Below are 15,835 nucleotides of genomic sequence, written 5' to 3'. Positions count from 1 at the left end.
AATAAGGTCCAGTTCTACTGAAGCTTAAAACTAAGGTTTTATATGAAATGACTAAACACTAAAGCAAGCATCTAATTCTGATTTTCATAAAACATCAAATTCATCCTTGACTATATTGTGACCTCTGTAAGTAGAAGTAAAGTCCCTGGGTTGTGTAAATGGTTAACACATTTGAAACTGCTAAGCAAAAGGTTGGAGGTTTGGGTCCACCCCGGGACACTTCGGGAAAAAGATGATCAAGATCTAGTAATCAACTTTCCAAAAGTTTAAAAAATTGAAAGAGGGAACTTTGTTAATGTTGTCTGGTAATGTAGTAAGTTATACTTCTAACCCAAAGGCTGCACTTCTCTGGCAGTCGCTCAGACCGGAAGTCTTCTCTGGTGAAATTCACAGCCCTGCAAACCCTCATAGAGGATCATATGAATTGACCACTGAAACCCATGGAAAGCAACTCTACTCTGACACACATTTTTAGTTGAATCAACCCCATGACAACTGGTAAACTGATAATAATTTGATCTAACAATATCTACTTATTGCTTGGGAGCTTACTTAGCTTGGGAGCTCTGATGGCTTATTGTTATATGTCATTGAGTCAGTCACCTGTGACTCACAGTAACTCTATGAACAATATCTCCTAACTCTGCCGTCTCCTGAGGCTGTCTCACCCTCTCCAACACACTACCCTCATTACCCCAGTTACTGTGTCAATCCATCTTGTCTATGGTTTTCTCTCCTGTGCTGTGGCTCTACCCTTCCAAGTATGATCCTTCTCCAGGGACTGGTCCCTCCTGGCCGCATGCCCAGAGTATGTGAGATGGAGCTTTGAAATCCTTGCGTCTAAGGAACAGCCTACCTAGGCTCACTCTCTCTGCCAAGAGATCCTGTTTGTTGTCATGAGAGTCCGTGATACATTCAATACTCTGTTCCAGCACTACAACTTAAAGACATCAATTCCTTTTCTGTGGTCTTTGGTTATTGTCCAGCTCTAATGCATAACAGGTAATTGTTTAGACCATGGCCTATATTGGGTGTACCTTAGTCTCCAGACTGACATTGCTGCTCTTTAGCATTTTTAAGATTTTCCTGATAGTAGCTTTCCCCAGAGCAGTTCATCTTTTGATTTCTTGACTGCTGATGCCAAGAGTGTTGATTGTGGAGCCAAGAAAGCCAAAATTGTTACAACCTCAATCTCTTTTCCATCTATCATGGTGCTGCCAATAAGTCCAGTGGTAAGAATCATTGTCTTCTTTTTTTTTAGCTATCAAGGCATCATTTTATTTGGATCCACAATCAATGCTTGTTAGGTGCTGAACATTCATTCTCCAAGACAGATATCTGTTCTCTTTTGGAAGTTTATGGTATATTCAATAAGGCATTGATTCTTCTCTTCCTTATTCAGTGCTCTACTTTCAGATGTATAGGAAGGAAATTAAAAGACCATGGCTTGCATCTGGCGTACCTTACTCTTTCAACTGATATCCTTTCTCTTTAGCAGTTTGGAAAGATCCTTGACAGGAGATTTTCCAATGCAACACATTTTCACGTTTCTTATCTGCTGGTACAAGTGCTAATCATATATACAAGTAAAACCAAATCTTTGACAATGTCCATCTTTTCTCCATCTACTGTGATGACGTCTTTTGATTCAATAGTGAGGATTTTTCGTGATGTTAAGATGTAACCCATATTCAAGGATATAGTCTTTTCTTTTGTTCAGTAATTGTTCAAAAGTCCTCTTCCCATACAGGTTGCCATTATCTCGAGTAGCGAGAATCTTCATCTTCTTGATGTTAAGCTTCAATCCATGCTAGAGACTGCAGTCCTTGACCTTCTGCAGCAAAGGGTTGCATCGTCACATAACGTAGGTTGTTGATGAGTCTTCCTCTAATCCTGATGCCACATTCTGCCTCATAAAGACAAGCCTCCTGAATGATCTGTTCCACATATAGATTGAAAAGGTTTGGAGACAGGATGAATCCCTGACACACTCTTTTCCTGACTTCGAACTATGCAGTGTTTCCTTGCTTAGTTTTGACCACTGCTTCCTGGTCCGAGCATAGGATTCACGTGAACACAATCAAATGTTCAGGAATGCCCATTTTCCTCAAGGTTAACCACAATTTGTTGTGATCCACATAGTCAAGTGCCTTTGTAGCATAGTGGTAAGGAATTGTGCTGTCAAGTCAAAGGTATAGGTTTCAAATACATCAGCTGCTCCACAGGAGAAAGATGGGAAATCTCCATCTGTGTGATTTACTGCCTCTGAAACTCACTAAGATTCAACTATGGATCAGTTCCAACATGAAGATACACAACAACCACCATATCTGCAGTGAGCATCATGCAGAGATAGCCTTTGGCCTCGAGGACCCAAGTCCCCCTCCAGAAAGGTCAAATCTGATCACATTTCCTCTCCAGTATGCAAAAGAATCATGCCTGGAAGCAAATGATACCGCAAAGCTGGAAGATGTGGTGGAGAAAAAAAAAAGCATAGACAAATTACACAAAGTATATTTCCCTTTCCTATTTCCATTGCACTGTGAGGATAATAGTAGTTTCAAATGCCTAGATGTGATGTGAGAATTAGGTAAATGGTTAAATGCAAACTGATGGGTCAAATCTTAGCCCACAGTGCAGTAAGAGTGTTAGTCTTTGTTCTCCTGTGACCAATGGAAATTTGAACCATCCAAAACTTTTAAGATTAAACTTGTTGTTCCAATAAGGCTGTGTTACGTGGGATTGGCTTGACACTCTGCCTTCAGTTTTCCTTCTTGTGTAACTAAAGAATCAAACTAGATGAGAGAGACTAGAAGGGACAATGTTCAAGTTACAGAAGTAGCAGGTCCATAGCAATTTTAGTGGTCCTTAGAAGAGCCCTTTTTAGTTCATAGTAAACATGGAGGTCCTTTAAACACATTTTTTGTCTTACTCAAAATAGAATGTTTGGCTCAAGAGAGCTCATGGACTCCGTAGGACATCTGGTTTACCAAGAAGAAAGGCAAGTTTGTTGTTGTTATGTACCATCGAGTTGCCTGTGACTCACTGCGACCCTATGTGCAATAGTCCTAAACCCTGCTCTATCCTGTGCCAATCACATTGCCTCCAACACACCCATCCTGATTACCCCAGTCACTTAATCAATCCACCTCATTGAGGGTCTTCCCCTCCTGCTCTGTCCCTCCACCCTCCCAAGCATGATGTCCCTCTCCAAGGACCTGTCCCTCCTGGCAACATGTCCAAAGTATGTTAGACAAAGCCCCAGAATCCTTGCCTCCAAGGAGGAGCCTGGTTTAACCCTGTTCAGGATGAATCTGTTTGTTTTCTCAGCAGTCCATGGTACATTCAATACTTTCTCCAGCACCACAGCTCAAAGGCATCAATTCTCCATCTATCCTCTCTAGTCATTGTCCAGCTCTCTGATGCATAACAAGTGACTGCAACGACCATGGCCTATATCAGACACACTTTAGTCTCCAGAGAGACACCATTGCTCTTCAGTGCTTTGGAGAGGTCCCTAACAGCAGACTTTCCCATTGCAACACGTCTTTTCATTTCCTGGCTACCTGTGCCAAGAGTGTTGACTGTGGAGCCAAACAAACTAAAGCTGTGAACATTCTCAATCTCTTCACCATCCATCCTGTTGCTGTCAATTGGTCAAGTGGTGAGAATCTTTGTCTTCTTGACATTGAGCCTCAATCCATATTGAAGCCTGCAGTCTTTGACCCTCTGCAGCAAGCGCTTCAGGTCCTCATCAGTTTCAGAAAGCAGGGTTGTGTCATCTGCATAACGCAGATTGTTGATAGATCTTCCACCAATCCTGATGCCGCATTTTCCCTCATAGAGCCCAGCCTCCGGGATAATCTGCTCTGTATACAGGTTGAAAAGGTATGGAGACAGGACTAATCACGACTCTAACACTAAAATGAAATAAACAGGGGCCAGAAATGATATTTCATTTTTTAATTAACAAAGGAATCATTATGATTTTACAACCTCCTCAAAGAGAATTCCAAGAGTAGAGGCATACACAGGAAATAAGGAAGTCTGGGAGGGAGCTCTGGTAGCCTAGTGGCAAGAAGCTGTGCTGCAATCTTGAAAGCTCATGGTTTGAATCCACCAGATGCTCCGCTGCAGAAGGAAGGGCAATCTCCTCCTGTGCCAGTTGAATCCAATCCGACGGTACACAACAACAAAAACCAAACAATAAGGGAAATAAGGAAGTCTGAAATGGACTTTCAACTTCATGCCAAATGGGTCCACCATGGAGCAATATCATTCATATTCCATGGGCAAAATAATGTGCGTTTCTGTAGGCAAGAGTCACTGGCGTTAGTAACAGTTTTCTACAACGTGCTGACTTGTAAAGAAACTTGAGAACAAAAAGGAAAAATGATTCCGAAGACACCAGCTGATCTCCCCGCTCCCCGCCCGGTTTCAGTCTTCACAGTTTTCCTGACGCTGTTCCTGGTGATGACCGCTGCTCCTGGCAATTTGGCTTCTGAGGTCTGGATTCCACAGTGCTTCAAGCAGGCTCTGAGTTCTTTTTCCGGTTTCCTCTCTGCAGATGCAAGAACTCAGTCCCTTGTAAAAATAAACCGTCACCAAAGAGAAAGTGTTGACTCTTACAATCTTAAGCCGCTTCAGAGGGAGGAAGATTGCAATTAAGCCACTCTGAGCAAAGCCCCTCAAACGCCAAGTTGAAGTGTGGGGCAAGGCAGCCGCGTGCATTCACATTCTTTCCACCAGGTGGCATGTGCGCTAAACCTTTATACAAAAAAATCCCAAAAGTCAAATCTTGCTCATATGCCCTATACTTTCTTCCAAGTGCGAACAGGAACTTTGCTTTCTAGGAAAGTGAGGCTAAGCCCAGGAAAGGGAAATCAAATTCAGATCCAAGATTATAGAACTTGTTTGGCCAGATCTCTGCTTTCTATTTGCTCGCTGGCACTATGACTGCTGAAAATGGGAAGTAGAAACTCTCCCTGAACAGTTTTTAAGCCTCTTCAGTGATTACTCAACCCAAAGGGCCCACCTCCTCAGTTAGCTCAAATCCGCTAGCAAATCTGCAGAAGACAGATGGGCAATCTCATCTGGATACAAGTTACAGCCTACGAAACCCAGGGCATACACCGTGAGTCAGAATCCAGTCTAGGACACTGAGTTAGTTGACTGGAAGTGCTGGAGGCTGGTTCAGGGAAACAGGGTAAACGGTTTCTTTTATGGTTTTCTGGAGAAGTTTATTCTTAGATGTACGCATCTGATTTACAGAAGCATCCAATGACTTGGGACTTCTGGAGAAGCTTATTCTCAGCTGTACGCCATCTGATTTACAGAAACCTCCACTGACTCGTACTTCTGGAGAAGTTTATTCTCAGATGTCCACCGTCTGATTTACAGAAACATCCACCAAGTTGGTACTTAGGTATACTCGTGATTTATAATCCAAAGATATTTCACACTAAATGCTTTAAAGAAGTCTGTCTACTTTTAACAAGTAAAAGCTTTTGAAATATTATTCATGCTTAAAACATAAAGCCTTGCTCAAAACCTTGATTTACACCTTATCATATAAAATAACTTTAAGAGGGAATAGTATGGCGGTTTCTTCAAAAACACGGTATGAACCAGAAATTCCACTCCTTGGTATGTACTCAAAAGACTTGAAAGCAGAATCAAACAGACTAGAATACTCATTGCACCACAATTCACAACAACCGTCAGTGAGTGTATGGGGAAACAAGATCAGTACACATAAACAACGAAGTATTACTCAGCCAGCAAGAACAATGATCTGGGTACGTGCTACAATATAAATGGAGCTTAAAGACTTGCTGTGTAAAATTAGTCAACACGAAATGATAAATGTGATATGATCTCATTTATGTAAAAAAGAGAAAGCAGGCAAATCTAAAAAAATAAAGCATACACACACACCCACACCCACACACACACAGACACACTAAGAGAATCATGCATGACAAGGTACTCCAAATTCAAAACAAGATGTATTAGACGGCACTATCATCACTGGTGTCACAAACCTTGGATTCCTATACTGAGTTCAATTTTTCAGGTTGTGATGACTGGTAAAGTCAGTTTGTAAGAGCTTTAGTTCAATATCCATAAAATTATAATACTGATAATTCTTTGGAAAAACAAGTAAGAAAGTGTATGTGAAATCTCATGCAACTCATTCAAATTACATTTGTATTCCATTCAGTGTGCTGAGTTTCTCCCACCCGTGTGATCTTTCTAGCAAACCTAGGAAGGGCTCTAGAACCACAGGCAGAAAATCTACAGTCCCTGCACGATATTCACCCAGAGTCTTTTCTTTTTTTATTTTTATTATAATCATTCATTTTAGTGAGAATTTACAGATATTTGGATTTCCATTCATTCATTGTTGCACTTTTCTCCCTGCCCACCTCTCCCCTCCAGTTCATCTCTTTGAAAAGTAAAAGAAAAATTCTTTCATTGCTATACAATCCCTCCCCCCAAGTCCATTCCACTATGCAGTCTTCGTTCTGGACTCACATCATGACAATAATACCTAATCATATATCCCTTTTCTAAGTGCAACTTAGATTACAGTTTAGTCTTAGGTCAAAAGGACAGGAGCAGAAAGAACACAGTAAAGGGAAAGAAACTGAGTGCACTTACTGCACACCCCATATACCAAGCTTTTTCTATGTATCCCTGATCCCTCCTTAATCTCCAATTCCTCCTTCTGTATTCTATCCAGATTCTCCAGTCAGAACTAATTTCTCTATGCTACATTTGAAAGGCTTCTTATAATCTTTCCTCAGCCTACCTACATGTAAATGTTTACTGTGAGGGTATCATGAGCACCTGGAACTCAACTACTAACCTAAATGTTTACAGAGCAAACCCATTCAACAGCATCATGAAAGCAAGGCATGATGATCTGCATCTGTGAAGATTACAGCCAAGAAACCCTATGGAGCAGTGTTACTCTCCAGCCCAGGGGAGCTGAACAGCAACATATTGGGATTTGGGGTTAATTTTTTAAAAGTCTGAATCCATTCTCTTTCCCCTGTCATTCCCCTTTTACCTAGCACCATTATTCATACCCATCAGCAATACTCTTAGGTAGGACATGATTGCCATGTATATTGCTTGTTCCACCTCTATTGAATCTAGCAGCAGGGTGGTTGTGCTGAGTATTTTTGTCCACATGCAATTATTTCATATCTGGTTTTAGTACTATCTGTTTCATTTGCTCTTATCAACTCCTCCCACTCCAAGACAACTACAGATTCCCACTTCAACATAAGTTCACATTGACAAGAATATTTAGAAAATAATAAGAAGTAAATGGGGCCAAAGAGGAGACTGGAGGAAATCAGACGGAGAAGAAAAATATCCTGGAATCAGACTTCCATTCAACATACTTCCAAACTTTGCTCACAATATGAAAAAATATTAATAATATCAAAGAATTCTTTCTCAAAGAGATTGGATATGTTTTTGTATAAGAATTTTTCACTAAAAGAAAACCCAGTGGAGGGTAAAAAGAAAAATAATGGGAAATTCAAGGAGGAAAATGGAAAGGTGCTGCTATATGATGATTATAAACAATTTCTCCAAACAATATGTATATGAATTATTGAGATTTGGTATACAACCTTTCACTCAAACGGAAAAAAAAATGTATTATACAAAATGAAGTTTTATACAACTTAAATAAAATTCTTTTCTTTCTACTTGGAAAAATAAAAAAGAGTTCTTTACGAAAAAGAACTCCTATCAACAGAACACCTCTCTCCACTGCATAAGGAAGGAAATTATTGTCGCGACATTTCCTATACACATTGTTGTTGTTGTATACTGTTGAGTTGGAATTGACCCATAATTGACTCTCCAGCAGGTTTTCAGAGGCAGTTAATTTCACAGGAAGAGATTGCTCATCTTTCTGTGGAGCAGCTAGGGGATTTGAACCACGTGCCTTTGGGATTACAGATTACAGTGCAGTTTCTTACCACTAGACCATCAGAATTCCCTCCTATACACACTAGTGCATTAAGTTTGTACATCAACTCCACGAGTTTTGGTAGTCAAGTAACAGTATAGGAAATGTAGGAGGCTATTAGGTTAGTCCAAGTACAGAACCAAGGAAAGCTAAACCAGAGAGTGCTGCTTATTTTAGAGAAGACCTGTTGTGTTCTTGTATACCTCTGACTGGGATCCAACCCATGGCTGAACTTCTAGTGGGTTTTCAGAGACAGTTAATCACAAAGGAGGAGAGATTCTCCATGGAGCGGCTTGTTGATTTGAACCTTGTGCCTTCAGGATTGCTGCATAACTTCTTGCCACTAGGCCACCAGAGGTCAGAAAATATTTAAATAATGCACATTAGTGACCAATTGAATAAAGCAGGTTGGAGGAGACATTGAGGGACCAGAGGAGTTCAAGCTTCAGAATGGAAGTGTTCCTAATAAGACAGGTAAATAGACCACAAAGAGCAAAGAGATGAAAGAAGTTTAGTCTGGAGTCATATTGAGTGTCAGTAGGATAATTACTAATACAAAGCCCCTCATTAGTTTGAGATCACTGAACAAAGACTAATTTGAGTTAATAGAAATCTAAATTCTAGACTTTAAGTGAAAAATTATAAGATTGTGTTTTTGTTTTGTTTTATTTTCAAGTACATTTCTTGGCTTCTACTTAACCGGCTTTATGGAATTGATTTTTGTAAACACATAAGAATTTTATAGTTGTTGAGATTTATGTAGTTACTTCTAAAATGCTTAGAAGTACTTGAAACAACTTCTTTTCCTGTGTATTTTTCAAATATCCCTTTCTAATTGGTTTAAAAGGATACATTCTCACAATGAAATAATATGCCATCACTAAATTTGTAGTGAAAAATAGCTAATGGCTCGGGAACTGGCCTTAGAAAATGTCTTAAGTATTGGGGGAGAAATGCCGACTACAAAAAACTTATAATAAAATAACTTTCTAAAAAATTTTTTACAATGTATCAGCATTTTAAGGATTCCTGGTAACATATTATACTAACTGAGAGGTTAGTGGTTCAAACATACCAGCTGCCCAGTAGGAATAAGATGGACAGTAACTTCCCATAAAGATTTATAGTCCTGGAAACCCATAGAGGGTTGCTATGAGTCAGAAAAGACTTGAAAACAGTGGATTATTAATATTTTATAAAAATTTTCATAGAAAACTGGAAGGCAGAGCAGTCAAGTACTATTATATTTACTTTTGAGTGTTGAGATTATGGAATAACTTTTCTTTTCTTACTATGACTGTGTGCATTTGCCATGTTCAAAACAATGAATATGGAATGAACTGGATTAATATTGTTTCCAAGTATTTTGCTTTATAAAATTCTTCTCCACAGTGTCAAATCTTAAAATAAATTTACCAAGTCAGTAGAACTCACCTGTGGATTGGATTATGGGGGTTAGAAGAATATTTTTTCTTTTTGGTGTTCCATATTTTTCTAATAATAGAAGCACTCATAATTAGAAAAGAGATGGTTTTAGAAGGAAACAGATTATTTTTTTTTTTTTTTTTTTTTCTTCCAAAAAAAACCTGTCAGGAAAAGGCCTAATGCTACCCATTTGCACCTCAGTGTGAATTTGACACCTTTCTCGAAGAAGTAGTGCTTTTCCTACTATTCTCTCTAATTAGGAGGAAATCTGAGTTCAACAAAATTCAGATGTCAAATGGCTTAGCCCACCAACCCCCCACAGACTGTTACATAATAACACACAAATAACATCATTTTGTCTTCCAGGGTGATCCATCCCCTTTTTATAATCCAGCCCTCTTGAAATAGGTTGCATATTTATCTCCCAATTTCCTTTGATGATTACATTTGCCTCCCATTTTGCCTTGTCTGTTTCAGTGTAGATTTCCTTAGCTAGTAAGTCTTATTTGCTATGTACTTATAAGAAAAACCAGAGCAGCCTCCAGTGGCTGGAAAAGAGAATTCCTCATAGATCTCTTTCTTTTCCCCAAACCCAAGCCCTTTCTATTCCTTAGAAATATCAAGATTTGCCAAGGCAGCTCAGCTTCAAGTATCTCATCCTGATAACACCAAAATCAGATCATGCATTTTAATTTTTAGTCAAGAAAACATGATCCATATGCATGACTTCCAATTCTCTCTGAGACTTCTTTTGCACCTTCTTAAATGAAAACTTTAAAATGAAACAGAAATCTCAACACACACACATAGATGGAAAACAAATACATGAGAGAGTGAAAGATCTTTCTGTGAAGAAGGAATGTTTGCATATGCTGAGCTCAGCTGCAATTAATAATGTTGCTGTCCTGTGAATTCTAACTCATGGCAAGCAACCCCAATGTGTCAGAATGGAACTGTTCCACAGAGCTTTTCTTCTTCTATAACCTCTTCCACAGAGATTTCAGTGGCTGAATTTTCCATCAAATTACAGCCAAGTGCATTAATCATTATTAGCCATTTATAGTACCCACAAACTCCATGCTTTACACAAAATAGAGCAATTAAGGGGAGCTCTGGTGGCCTAGTGGCAAGGAGCTGCAACTACAATCCCAGTGGCTCACGGTTCGAATCCACCAGATGCTCTGCCGGGAAAAGGAGGGACAATCTCCTCCTGTACCAGTCAGATCTGATTTGATGGTACACTCACACACACACACACACACACACACACACACACACACACACACAAAAGAGCAATTGAAATAGTCGTTTGCTGTCTACTTCCTATGCACCAGGTTCTGTGTTAAGTTATTGCATACTTTATTTAATGTAATTATCACAACAAGTCAGATCATAAGAGATGATGAAATTGAAAGAGTCCAAGTTACTTGATCAGAGAGCTAAGATTCGCACTCAGGTATCTGGTTCCAAAACCCAAGCTCTTAATGAAACTATGCCATTGTGAGAGGGAGTTTTGATGGTGTAGTCTGTAGGAAGTTGTAATGCTAACCCAAAGATGTCATTTCTCTGGTAGTTCAAATGCAACAGCAGTACCATGGAGAAAAATGGTGAATCTCCTCTCATGTGATTTACAGCCTCCAAAAAACCTAGTGTTAGCAATGATTGAGTTCCAATTGGACATCAGTGTGTGTGTGTGTGTGTATGTATGTGTGTGTGTATGTTTCCTCTGTTAGTCTCATAACAGCTATCAGAAGTCAATAAGGTCTGTATCCAATCACTGACTTCAAATCAATTCAGGCTCATCCATGAGCCATCATTATCTTGCATTACATGGTTGTAAATCTTTAAGGGGGGAGGGATGCAGAGCATGTAGTGGACTTGAACAGCTGACCTTTCAGTTGGCAACCCAGCATGTAATCTGTTACACCATTAAGGCTTCTTAAGGTCTGATGGGAATGTTAACTGCTTACAGGTTTACAGATGAGGAAATAAAAGTCAGAGAGATTAAGTGATTTGCCACAAGGCAGTGAAAAGAACTTTGAAGTTCTAGACCACAAGACAGAACATTTCACATCATAGAAACAAGTCTCAGAATACCAGCTGTGCTTTAAAGAAATGGTTCTTTGCGAATAGCTGAGTTTTCAAGAAAGCTAAGAATTTGGCTTTCAGTCACTCATCCTCACTCCTTCCTCCTCCCTTTAACCTTTGCCCTTTCTTTCATCTTAAATTGCTTCTAACTTGAAGACAGATAACAGCCCTCACTCTAGTCACATGGTTATTTTATCCACGGAGGCAGTTAGTTATCCAGGAGGCACAGAGTAAACCAGTCTGAAATATATTTCTCATAAGCATATAGGAGAAAGGTTGCAAACCCTTCAACAGCTAGTCCAGCAAAAATTATTAGAAAATTTCTTGTCTTCCTAGATACAAAGAGCTGACCTAACCTAGCGCAATGCATTAGGAGTTCTGCTACTTCCTGTAAAATCAGTGGTTTGAATTCACAAACTGCTCCTCAAAAGAAGACCATTTCCTCTCACAAAGGCCTAAAGCCTCAGAAACCAATGAAGAAAAAGAATTACTATGAGTCAGAGTAGACTCAGTGGATAACAACACAAGATTATCACGATTCACCAATAAAAGCAGGATTTTTTAGTGGAAGTTTACAAATCATATGGATTTTATATTCTTTGTTTTATAATATCAATTAAAACTGATCAATGTAATTAATTAATTACAATATTTGAACAACTTCTTGTTATATATTGCAATTCCCTTCATCTAATTTATAGATTTATTACTTTTTACTCCCCTCTCTCTCCCCCTTCATATTCCTAGCAATCATTCAAGAATTATTTTATCTTTGTAAACCCATCTTTAGCTTTTTATAATAATGATCTTATACCATAACTGTTATATTGTTACTGACTTGCATCATTCAGTATAATTTTCTGTACATCTATCCATATGACTTCTTTATCATTCTTTAGTGTTGCATCATACTTGGTTGTATAAATACGGCATATTTTCTCTAGCTATTTGTCTTTCGTTAGACACTTGAATTATTTCCATCTCTTTTCTTGCATAAGTAATGCTACAAGGAAGATGAGCATGTATATTTCAGCTTGTTTTTAATAAAAGCTAATTTTTTTTATTACTAAACTATCAGGAAAACAAAGATTCTTAAAAATGGAGCTGTAGGTAGTATCATGATGAATGGAGAGGAGATTGAAACTGTCAACAGTTTTATCTTGCTTGGATTCACAATTAACACCCTTTTTACCAGCAATCAAAAAAGAAGGAGACACATTTACTTGGAAAGTCTGCATTTAGGGACCTCTCCAAATTATTGAGGAGTAATGATGTCAGTTTGAGGACTGAGGTGCACCTAATTCAGGCCATGGTCTTTCTAATTAATAGCTACATATCTGAGAGCTGGACAATGATTAAGAATGACAGAAAGAGAATTTATGCTTTTGAGTTGTGATTGGAGAAGAACACTGAACATCCCACAGATGGCCAAGAGAACAAACAGAGAAGGTGCAGCTGCAGTGCTCTTTAGAGGCAAAGATGATGAGCATGTTGCTAATAGGGGCTACTCCTTGGAGAAGGACATGATGCTGGGATTGACACAGTGACTGCTGCAATGAATTCTTTTTGTATCATGAAGTGTGAGGATGGCACAGGATAGAACAGGGCTCAGATCTTTTGTTCATAGGGTTGCTATGAGTTGTACTTGACTTGACAGCACCTAAAACCAATAATAACAAACATGTGCCACAGGAAAAAACATCCTCATAATTTAAACCAATTGTCAATGTCATGATAAATGAAGAAAATACTGAAATTGTCAACGAATTCATTGTACTTGGATCCACAGCCAACACTCAAGGAAGCAGCAGTCAAAAATATAAAGGGTGTATTGCATTGAGCAAATTGCTGTCAACGACCTATTTGAGGTGCTTAAAAGCAAGAATGTCAGTTTAAAGACTAACATATGCTTGACCCAAGCCATGGTATTTTCCTCTTGGCTTCTATATGCATGTTAAAGTTGAACAATGAATAAAGAAGACCAAAGAACTGATTACTTTGGGTTGTGATGTTGGCAAAGGAAATTTACTCTGCCACGGACTGCCAAGGAAACAGACGAATCTGTCTTGGAGGAAATGCCATCAGGAGGTTCCTTATAGGTAAGGATGATGAGACTTTGTCTCACGTACTTTGGACATATTTTCAGAAAGGATCAGTCCTTGGAAAAATATATTATGCTTCAAAAACTTGAGGGTCATAAAGAAAAGGAAGAACTTCTACTAGATGGATTGATATAATTACTGTAACAATGGATTTTAAGTACCACAGAGATTATGAGGATGGCACAGTATGGGACGAGGTTTCGTCTTTTGTGTATAGATAGGATCACTACAAGTAAGAGTTTACTCAATAACACGTAATAGCAGAATCCGATCCATTGCTCATAGGGTCACTATGAGTCATAGCCACCTCCACAGCACTTAATAACAACACTAATAACAGATATTTTTTTACATACATAGCTATTCATTGATCAGTATTAACTTATTCATTCCGTTATTTTATAAATAAAACAAAATGTTCTGAGGTTGTTAAATTAGTTGGCGCTACATGCCTCTACAAATTATTTGCTCAGCATACAGATTAAATAGCTGTGGAGAAAGGATACAACTCTGAAACACATCCTTGATTTAAAACCATAAAGAGTGTTTCTTTGTTCCATTCTGACCAAAGCTCCTTGGTCTAGGTATAGATTCCATTTAAGCACAATTAAGTGTTCTGGGATTCCCATTCTTCTCCAATTAGCCATAGATTTTTATGATCCACACAAATGCCTTTGCATAGTAAATAAAACACAAACAAACATTTTTCTGGTATTCACTGCTTTCCACCAGGATACATCTGACATCAATAATGATGTCCCTGGGGCAACAGCCTCTTCTAAAGCCAGTATGAACTTCTGGCAGGTTCTTGTCACTGTACAGTTCCAGTCATTGTTTAATGATCTTTGTAATATTTTGCTTGCATGTGATATTCTTAATGATATTGTCTGATAATTTCCACATTCTTTTGGATTACCTTTCTTGGGAATGGGAACAAATATGGATCTTTTCCAATCAGTTGGCCAGCAACAGCTGTCATCTAAACTCCATGCATAGAGACTGGCCAACAGCACAATTAATTGGCTCTTGATCATATGATACTTCTTGAAATAGTTCAGTGTCGACCAATTACTTTTGACACAGTGATTCTTTGTATTCTTTTCATCTTCTTTTAATGCTTCCTAGATATTTCAAGATTTTGCTTATGGCATCTCTCAGTATTATGACTCAAACTTGAATTTGTTAGTTCTTTCCACTTGAAAAATGTCCAGTGAGTTTTTCTCTTTCTATTCTCTCACACTCTTTATCCTCTGACTCTCTTTGCACATTTTGTTATAATACATTGCTTTTTCTTCTCAAGCTAACCTTTGAAATCTTCTGTTCCACTCTTTCACTTCAGCATCTCTTCCCTTTATTTTGGTTTCTTGATGCTCTAATGCAATTTTCTTAGTTTCTTCTGACATTCATTTTGGTTTTTGCTGGTGTTTTGGTTTTTTGGTGTGTTTTTCTTTATTCCTCCTCTGTCTTTGTAATGACCTTTTGCTCTCTACGTGGATGATAGCTTTCAAACTTTTGCTGGGCATCTGAGAGCTGGATAATGAAAAAGGATGACAGAAGATGAACTGGTGCTTTTGAGTTGTGGTGCTGGAGTAGAGAACTGAATATGCCCTAAGCTGCCAAAAGAATAAACAGGTATGTCTTGGAAAAGGTGCAGGCAGACAGCTCCTTGGAGGTGAAGATGACAAAGCTTCATCTCTCATGTTTTGGATGTGTTGCAAAGAGAGGCTGTTCCTTGGAAAGGGATACCATGCTTGGAAAGGTGGAGGGCCAAAGGAAAGAGAGGAAGACTCCCAACAAAATGGATTGATAGACTGACAGTTTCTGCAGCAATGGGCTCAAGTGTATCAGAGATAGTAAAGATGGCACAGCATAGACAGGATTTAGATCTGTTGTTCATAGAATCACTAAGATCATACTTGACTCAACAGCACCTAGTAACAACAATAAAACATGCCTCTACACCTTGGAGGTTCTGGATCTTTCCATCCCCTGCATTTTTCATTGCCAAATAAATGTTGTAGTTATGCGTCGTCAAATTGCTTGTGACTCATAGCAACCCGATGTACAATAACCCTGAAACCTACTCTATCCTGTGCTAACATTATTGTCTCTGACAAACCTACCCTCATTACCCCAGTCACTGAATCAATCCATCTCATCGAGAGTCCTCCTCTCCTGAGCTGTCCCTCCACCCTCCGAAGTATAATATTTCTTTCCAAACGACTGG

General features: G+C 38.8%; 1 pseudogene; it reads left to right on the top strand.

Annotated features, from left to right (window-relative positions):
• The first annotated feature begins 5,597 nt into the window (after positions 1-5,597).
• Positions 5,598-15,835, top strand: part of LOC102847444 — a 14,616-nt pseudogene continuing 4,378 nt past the window's right edge.

Source organism: Elephantulus edwardii, unplaced genomic scaffold, assembly GCF_000299155.1.
Source record: "Elephantulus edwardii isolate Elephantulus edwardi_28Jun2011 unplaced genomic scaffold, EleEdw1.0 scaffold00334, whole genome shotgun sequence".
NCBI lineage: Eukaryota > Metazoa > Chordata > Mammalia > Macroscelidea > Macroscelididae > Elephantulus > Elephantulus edwardii.
The sequence above is the reverse complement of the archived record's forward strand: the minus strand, read 5'-3'. Positions and strand labels throughout refer to the sequence as shown.